This window comes from Eublepharis macularius, chromosome 8 (genome assembly GCF_028583425.1).
Source record: "Eublepharis macularius isolate TG4126 chromosome 8, MPM_Emac_v1.0, whole genome shotgun sequence".
Lineage (NCBI taxonomy): Eukaryota > Metazoa > Chordata > Lepidosauria > Squamata > Eublepharidae > Eublepharis > Eublepharis macularius.
The window spans coordinates 121,805,976-121,816,036 of NC_072797.1; positions in this window are offsets into that span (position 1 = coordinate 121,805,976).

The window sequence follows — 10,061 nt, forward strand, 5'->3', positions numbered from 1 at the left end:
GCCCTTATCCCCAGGAAGAGCATTCCAAAGGGATCATGTTAGACTGCAGCAGGAGGGAGGACGCCAGTAAGTCATGCACTGTGGACAGAAATTAGGGTTGCCAATCATCAGTGAGTGGGGGGATCCATTGCTAGGGAAAACTCAGAAGTGATATCATACCTCTTTAGGAATCTCTGAAAACTCTATGATTACACTTTTAAATGGCATTTTACAGTACAGTTTCTGATGATTCATAGGGGCATGATGTCACTTCCTGAGTTTTCCCAAGAAGTGATGTCATGCTATCACTGACCGCCAATCTCCCATGTCCCCCCACCCCTTTAGTCTCCTGCTGGTTTCCCGGCCTGGCAACCCTAACAGAAATCCCTTTTGTTCATGAAAATTGGAAATCCCATTGAAATAAATGGACCGTAGTGGGTAGGCAGTGCACACACATACAGTAGCTGTATTGCAAGATCCAAGACATGTGTTCTACGTTACAAGAGATCTTGGCCTCTCTGACTAAAAACAAAGGGTCCCTCTGTGTAGAAGTTCAACTTCCTTCTGTCCTGGATGACAAATTATAATTGTCAAAATGACATACTCACAATCCCTTAAAGCATCGGTAACCCATTGCACATGAACCTACAAAACTTTCTTACACCAAATCAGACCGTTGTTCCTTCTGGTCTCGGTATTGCCTACTCCGACCAGTTGAGGCTCTCCAGGGTCTTGAGCTCAAATTCCTAATCGCTTAACTGGAGGTTCCAGAGACTGAACAGGACAGCAAGTGCTCTGTTGCTGAGACTAGGTCCCCAGTATCGTCATGAGCTGTGCAAATCTGGGATCAAATATTACAGGTCAAGTCTGGGGAATGACCTGGGGGCACCTGATGCTGCAGCTGTTATAAAGCTAAGCCAATATGGGTTAAGGATGCATAAACCTGTAAATATTGGGTTCTTTTAAGGTTTCTAGTCAAGAACGACGTGTTCATCCCATCTTTTAAAAAGTGTTTCAATTAATTGTTTGTTTTAGACCAGTCCCTTTTAGTATTTAACCATTTTCTAATAGATTGTAATGTCTCCAGCTGTATAAACTGAATCCAGCCTAACAAAAAGGTGGAAAACCACAAGTGGAGGCAGGAAATCTGTATAAATTTTCTTTATAATACACTCTTTATAAACATTAAGTGACTCTTAACCAAAATATAACAATCCATATAGGAATGAATAAACAATACAGCAGAAGTATATAACAGCAATAAATTATATCAAGCCGCTATAAAGTAATCACAATTCTTCAATAAATATGGTTTTTCATAGTCCATCAGGTGCAGATGAGTCAAGTTCCAGGAAGACATCCAAAAGGTAAGTCTCCACAGTGTAAGGTAAGTGTATAAATATTCTTATATATAACAATCTTATCTCTTTCTTGCTTTTTCTCTCTTAGGTGGTGCCAACAAGCTCAGGACGTCCAGAAGACATTACCAGCCCACCCGACATACAGGGCCGGCAAGGAACCTGATATTTCGTCAAACGACCTCCTCAGGGGCGGTTACAAGGTCCACCACAAATATGCAAATTCACAATACAATTTCTTATAGCACCATGAGGCAGTAAGTCAATAATGGTGGCCAAATTGTTGAATATGTTTTTATTTATTTATTTAGAAAATGGTTTGCCACGGATTCAGGGACCTGCTCCAGAGACCTACACCCTAGAACTCTAATCTCCTTACTTTACAACCATTCTGTAAACACAGACAATAATTCTGGATTATTAGCATAATAAAAGAACGATCGGCCAACTGAGTGAGGTCAGGTTAGAAGAAAAACTGCTTAGTCCACACACCTTGAACATCACCATTGTTGTCAATTTTTCTATCAGAACTTCCTGTAAGTTGAAAATGTTCAACAGCCACAAAACATCAAACTCAGACCGGCAAAATCTCAGAAATTATTTGACACCCCAATTATTTGGAAAGGAGACCAGTGCAAGCAGCCAGTGTAGACTAGGATCTGGAAGACCCTGGTTCAAATCCCCACTCTGTCACGGAAGCTTGCTGGGCCATTCTCACACTTTCAGCCTAACCTACCTCACAGGTTTGTTGTAAGGATAAAAGGGAGAAGAACGGTGTAGGCTAGTTTGGGTCCCCTCCCCACTGGGGAGAAAGGGTGAGGTATGAATGACATAAATATATATAATCAACTTCTTCCGTACATCCCTTTAAAAAAGACTGTCCCCTCCAAAAGTGTAGGTGCAAAGTTAATTGATGGACATTGTTGTATTGTGGGGAGCTGTGAATTTTTTTTAATTGAATTTTTTATTATTGAAACTATACAAAATACAAACATACAATAAAGACTAGAGGTCGTAAAATACTGAATATAAACAACAATGAAACAATGAAACAACAATGAATACAAACAGCAATGAAACAGTGTATAGCACATTGAATTACAAGAGGTTATAACTAGTTGGTTATAGATTACACAGAGGATGTACTGTACGGTATCTGTCATAAATAACCTTAATACGGTAATACAATATTGATTTAGAGAGAGGAGATAACTTACAGATTTGCGTACATATGAAAGAATTTCAAACCTGGTAGGGTACTATTATTTTTAAGGTACTCAAAAAGTGGAAACCATTTCTCCGTAAAGTTTGTAGTTCTTGGGAAGTGCTCTACCTGATACACTTTATCATATAATTCTCCAAAGTAAAGTGGTCCCAACTTTTTGTGTACCAGTTGTCAATTGATGGGGCTGATTTCGATTTCCAGAGTGCAGCTATGAAATTGATGATATTCCTTTATTATATTTAGGGCTTCCAGGTCCCCTAGTAGGAGCAGGGATCCCTCGCTCCCACCCTCCATCCCCAGCCACGCTCACCTGCCTGGGGGGAGGTAGGGGAATAGCCCTCCTGGGCGCACTCTCAGTGCGGCACAATGACTCCCAGAAGTGATGTCATCGTGCAACACCAGAAGCATGTGTGCACTTCGCACATGCGCAAGGGCAGAAGAGAGGTGAGTGCTGGGTCCAGCCCTTCCCACCAGGAGGATAAAGGGACCTGACAGCCCTAATTGTATTGTATAGTTATTTTAACATGCTAACATTCAGGGGAAAGCCTTTGTTTTAGTTTCACGGTTCACTTGTTAAGTTGGTCGCTGGCTGGCCTAGCAGGACCCAGACCAAGGGATCCCATTCCCTCAGTGGGGGCGGGGGATCCCCTGCTTTCACACTCTGCCCCCCACTTCCACTTACCTGGCCGGTGGGAGAAGAAGGCACGGGAACGGGCCTCCCAGGTGCACTCCTGGGCAGTGCGACAATGTCACTGACATTGTTGTACAGCCCTGAGAGCACTCCTGCACTTCACCTCAGGTTGATTTGGCCCCCGATGAGCCAAATTGGGCCCCTTAGAGGCCCAGATTGGCCCACAATGAAGCACGTGTGCACCCCTGCACCTGCGTGGTGATGTCACCGGAAATGGCATCATTGCGCAGCTGCGGGGCCGCATGTGCTCAAGTCAAGCATGAGCAGGAGAAGAAGAAGGGAAGAGCCAGGTCTCCTCCCCCAACCCCCATCCAGGAGAATAAGGGGACCTGGCAACCGTACCGAAACCAGACCTTGCCTATGTTCAGTAAAGTTCTGAACTGCTTTGGTACAAGAAACTGTGGAGTTATTACAGAAATATTTGTGTAATGCAGCCTCAACTGAATACTATAGTTTTGATTGAGAAGGGTGTCATTCTGACTTCCCTCCGTCGTGCCCAGTGAAAGATGGGCGAAGGCACTGATGTTGCAAAGGTTTAATTGATTCAGTTCTTCCGTCAGCGAACCCCAGCTGGAGGTTTGGGGGCAACACCGCGGAGGCTTTTGCAGGGTGGGTGGTGATGCTAGCCAAGCTCAGCCAAGCTCAGCTAGAGCTCAGCCAAGAAGACCAGCTGAGCACAGTCTGTTTAAAAGGCTAGCAAGAAGGCTGTCCTGCTATTTATTGTTGCTCGTATTATTTGCAGTGATGGTGCTGTCCTTAGAATAGGCTGGTAGAGGGTGCTAAAAGTATAGTAATGCTGCAAGGGCTAGTTACAGTGAAATTCTGTATTTAAAAGGACAGTTTTTATTTTAATCAAGGCAGGAAAAATTATTTAAGTTATACTGATGCTGTATTATAAATTCCTATATAAATTATATAATTATATAAATTATAAATATATATACATTATAAATTCTCGGATTTCCTAAATAGGTCGCTTGACATCCCCCACCCCTTTTGGGACTTAGGCAGAAATTCAACAAATTTCCTAGCCTGCAGATGCAGGAGTGGAAAAACTTTTGCCTTCTGAATGTTGTACAGTAAACGTTTTGAAAGCACAGGAGCCCTACTACGACCCCCAAAGCATTACCAAAAAATAATGAAAAGAAAGTATATTTTAACGAATTCTTTAAAATACAATGTTCAGTGTGTGTGTGGAGGAGGGTCTGTTTACAAGCACCTCCTAATCTGAGGCCTTGAACTGTAGTTTACTTGTGTGTAAATCCAGCTCTGCTATCAGGGCGCCACTGGCTGGGTCAGGGCAGCAGTAGCAGTGTACACACTCACTTTTTGACGTTTCAGAGAACATACCAAATCTGAGGTCTCCCTTTTATTTCAGCTCTTCACACCATACCATGCTAGTTCTTGTTTTCAGTTAGCCAGGTGAACAACCCCATCCTGTTTTTGGAAAGTTGACCCCAAACCTCCAACTTCTTCTCCTGGGCCTGGCTGTAGGATAGAGCCATGCTATCCATAAGCCATTTTTTTCCAATTAACTCCATTTGCAAACCCTTTGGACTTCAGAAACCACAGGCACTGTGAATTTATTTTATTTTATTTATAGTCTCCCTTTCTCCAGGTGGACCCAATGTGGATTACACCGTGCAAGTCAATAAGGTCAAAAGCTAGGAAATTCTCAGAACAAAAACAATAGGGTGTGGGCTGTAGACGCCACTGGAATGTCCTATAGCACCCTTGGCTTCTAAAGGAGCACACCCCTGATTTCCTTGTCTCTACCTCACCCCCCATTTATTTATTTAAACACTATTTTTCTCTCCAATGAGGACCCAAAGCTGCATATGATATCATTTTTTTTTCCACACAAGAACCCTCTGAAGTTGTTATGGTGAGGGCATAGGCCATTTTAAGACAAAGTGGCCTGTGATTCACCTTTTCAAACCCAGCCCTAGGAAGTAGGAAGAAGAGGGCAGGGGGATGAACACTGTTTGTTCAACCTGACACTAGAGTTGCCAATCTCTAGATGGTGGCTGGAGACCTCCTAGAATTGCAACTGATCTCCAGGCCATAGAGATCAGTTTCCCTGGAGAAAATGGCTGCTTTGGAGAGTGAATTTTATGGCATAGTATACCACTCATGTCCCTCCCCTCCCCAAACCCTGCCCTCTCCAGGATCCACCCCCCAAATTTCCAGGAATTTTCCAACCAACAGCTAGCAACCCTATCTGACACCTTTCCTGGAGATATTTGAGTAACACCATCCTTAGGATAAATTAATGGGTGTTGGTTTAGCCTTTTGGTACCATCATAAAATGGACTTTGTGGCCTATGTGTGCCTACATGACATGAGGGAAGGTCAGGGCTCATTTCGAGGGGGAATGCGCAGGAATGCAGTTCCGACAGTTCCCCAAAGAGGTCACATGTCATGTGGCCCCACCCACCTAACTCTCAGCCATTTTGGGCCCATTTCAGCCTGGATTGGGCTGAAATGGCCCGGATCAGGCCCCTGACAGGTGGTGGATCACTCTCCTACTCAGCAGCGGCCTGATCCTGACCATTTTGGGCCCAATTTTGGCCCTGAATGGCCAGGTTTGGGTCCAAAACAGCCAGGATAGGTGATGTCAGATGGTGTGGCATATGCAGATCAGATATGGTAATGACACACTTCCCGTGATGGCAAAGGGAATGGCATATGTTGATGAGTTATGCTAATGAGTTATGCTAAGGAGTTCCTCCAGCTTTTTTTCTACGAAAGGACCCCTGGGGAAGGTTATCCATGGAAGAGGAGATTATAAAGGGGTTCGGCAGCCCTTTGTGTGAGTGCTTTGGTGTGATTCAGGGGATGGAGAACGAAGGGTCTTGCTTTCACCTATCAAACGTTGGGCACCCATCCCAGCAGGGGATGTCTCAGATGCCAATTGGCAACTCGCACCGCAGTAGGTAGACATTAGCAACTTTTGATTCTTTCTTTTATTTTACTTAGCTGCAAGCAACTCCTTATATACTGTATGCTTTCTATATTTTTATATTCTGTTCTCATTCAATAAAGACCTTTATGGGGTTAAGTTAGCAGTGCCAACGTGTCCTCATGCACCTTCTGCCTGAGCCATTGCTAGCGCTTTGTACACACTCAGAGGCTCCTCAGTTTCCCCAACAGCCGGGGAAAGGTCAAGGCTGTTTAGTTTGGGTGGTGGAACACTACCGGAAGGAACCAGTGATTGAGAGAAAGGAGGGAACGCCCCTTCCAAACATGACACAGAGAGAGTGATTGGCCCAATTGTTAGCAGTCAGACCCCTTCCACATACTAAAAGAACAGGTTATGGATATGAAATATCACAAAGTCCTTGCCTTAAGTCCCAGACACTGTCTGCCCCAGGCAGAGTGGATGCCAGCCAGCCTGCAGACTGAAAAGTTACCAAGACATGAGTCATGGGGGAATGGCTGACTGAATGGGGGAATGACTGACCTCAGGAAGAGCCCCCACACCTTGAAGAGACAGAGATATCACTAATAATATAAAAGTAAAGGTAGTCCTCTGTCCAAGCACCGAGTCATTACTGACCCAAGGGGGGACGTCGCATCATGTTTTCTTGGCAGACTTTTGTTACAGGGTGGTTTGTCATTGCCTTCCCCAGTCATCTACACTTCACCCCTAGGAAACTGGGTACTCATTTTACTGACCTCGGAAGGATGGAAGGCTGAGTCAACTTTCAGTCGGTTTTCAGAACCCAGCTTCCGCCAGGATCGAACTCAGGTCATGAGCAGAGCTTGGGCTGCAGTACTGCAGCTTACCACTCTGCACCACAGGGCTCCTCATGATGATATACATCATGCATAATAGGATCATAGGATTGGACTGCCCAGCTCGCACTCCTACCTAAAAGTACATCATATTAAACATAGCAGGATTTGCTTATAAGGCACAGTGATCAGGCTGTTGTAAATTATTGCTGATCTTTAAATTACTTCAAATTAAATTACCTCAAAAGTATGGCCATCAAAATACACAGAACACATGACAGAGATCTGTCAAGTTAGAAGTTGGCAGGGCGTTATTCTCACACCCCTATGGAACATCGCACCTGCATTTGTGGATTATCTACAGTGGAGAACCGTTCCCACTATCTACTTTATTGTCCATTATATACTGTACCCAGAGCTAAATTTTTGGCCAGAATCCTATCAGTGACAAACACATACTCTCAGATCGAGAAGATTATGTTTTGTTATCTGACACTGATAATCATGTGTCCTATAGAGTCTCTCAGTTTGCACTCACAGCCAAAAAGATAAGATCTAAGGTGGTACTGAATGAGGCTGTTTTGTGACTCCTGGGATAGTTTGGCATACTGTATTGTTTTAATTAATTTTAGTAACCTATACAAACGGTGGTAATGGATTTAATTGTTTATTAGTCAATGTTTGGTGAATTGTGATGGCCTGTGGCTATAGACAATAAACTCTTTTCATTTGAATTTAAAAAGTTAGAAGTTGCCTCTAGGTTGTATTAATGGTGAACAGCTTTCAAACAGAGAGAACGAGGCTTCCTGAGGAGACTCGCAGCTTAACCCCATCAACGCCCTTCTGTGCTTCCCAGTTAACCTAATCAGGCTATTCAGCGAACCTGATAGCCTTCCTGTCCAATACTTACCACTTATTAAGCAATATTTTTACCTATAGTCCAGCCCAGATAGTTATATCACACCATTTGTCTACCTCAGGTAGAACTATTAACCATTAACTCTCTTAACTCTGCACAAGGTATTGTTTTAGATGCAAGACATCAACCTTGCCCCAGGGCTGCAAGCAACTCCTTATATACTGTATGCTTTCTATATTTTTATATTCTGTTCTCATTCAATAAAGACCTTTATGGGGTTAAGTTAGCAGTGCCAACGTGTCCTCATGCACCGTCTGCCTGAGCCATTGCTAGCGCTTTGTACACACTCAGAGCCTCTTCAGTTTCCCCAACAGCCGGGGAAAGGTCAAGGCTGTTTAGTTTGGGTGGTTACTCTATAACTGGGCTGTCCAGCCATGTGCTCAGTGTGTGTGTTCTGGGACCCATCTGAGCCCTCTCTTCTGCTTCTGTGAAATGCTAGTCATTTTGCTGCCTCCTTTCTTCAAGACTGGTAACTATAGCCCTCCCTGAAACTGTTTTCCCATTTCCTCACTGTTTTCTTAGCACTGTGTGTTTTCTGTATGCTTGCCTCTTATTCCTCTGTTAATAAAGAAACCTTTCCTGGTAGACATCTGCCTTTTCATTTGAGAGTTCTCTAAGGGAATAATCCTGGTGTGCATTGGTGAAGATCTCTAATTACCCCTTCTTGCTGTGTCTCCTTGAATGCTAATTCCCCCAACTCACAAGGAGACCCCCCCATTAGGGTAACACCAGGTCACCCAGCAAGATTCATGGTAATGTCAACATCTGAACCTGGGACTTCCAGATCGCAGTCCAGCACTCTAATTATTATACCCCATCAGCTCTCATTTAATCCAAAAGATCCTTGAAACTCAAGGGAATGTCATACTTGAGTGTCTTTCTCTCTGGCTTTTATTTTCCTACATGCCCTTTACTGTTCACTGAGATTAGGCTTTCAGATCAATTTTTCCTTAGAGCAAGACAACTGTTCTAGTCTGGGGTGAGGGGAGGCACTCCACTTGTGTCTTGCCGCTTTCTTCTTATGCCATTTTATGAGCTGCTGGATTTTCTCTAGAGTTTGCTCAGCTGTCAGGAGGCACATTTGCTCGTCTTCTCACTTACTCATGTGCCAAACATCCTTTACCATGTTACGAACACAGAGAAATGAAAATCTCAGATTGGGCAACCATAAAGAATGTTCTTCCCATCACTTGTTTACCAGGATGAGTGAGTGTGGAAGAATGTTTTGGTCTTATGTTTTATTAGGCAAGCACAAATGACTTGGGAATTTTCTAAATTCCCTTCCCAGAAGCTGACCCTGCTTTGGAAAGCAGGTCATGTTGTTGAGCCAGGATGGGCATCACAGGAGAAGGACCAGCCAAGGGACCACTTCTTCATTTGATGAAGAACCATCTAACACAGTAACAAAAGTGCAGATTCCAAAGCTACTCTTTGATCTTTCACCCAGCAAGCCCTTTGAAGAAATAAACAATCTTATAGACTGGATCAAAATAGAATAGTCAAGTGTAGCAGGACCTTCAGCAAATGGTCTCTCAAATGTCAGGATTAAAAACCAGTTGACTGCAAACATCACACAAAAGAATTCTTCTCCTCTTGCCTCTTTTATTTTCCATAATATGACCATCACTCAGAATGGAGGGACATATTGGTAAATTTGGTTACAGAAAATGCATGGAGCAATTTCTCGGTCAGCCTGTCCTTCTTCCATGCATGCCTTGTCTCTACAAGACGTATGGATATACATGACAAACAGAGCATCATTCCAAACATACACACACCAAACGCATGCTGTATGCAGCCCCACATGTTTAATGTATCCACATTAATGAATTAGTTGCTTCCACAATGATGTTTTACTCCAATTTGGCATCCAAACTGAAGCAGGATTTTTTTAGAGCAGTAGTCACCCTAGTTGACTACCCTGTGGGTTTCCTCCTGTTTTCTTCTTATCTTTCCCAAACCTGCCTTGATATCTTCTTTTTAGCATGTTTTTGCATGTTTTTGCATGTTATGTGTTTGCATGTTATGTGGATGGAAAGATGCTAATTTTGAGAAAGTCCTGACCCCATAGGCACCATTTTCCTTACTTCAGCCCTCTTAGCTGCTATAACACACACACACACACCCATATGGCACCAGAGAGATCTGGGG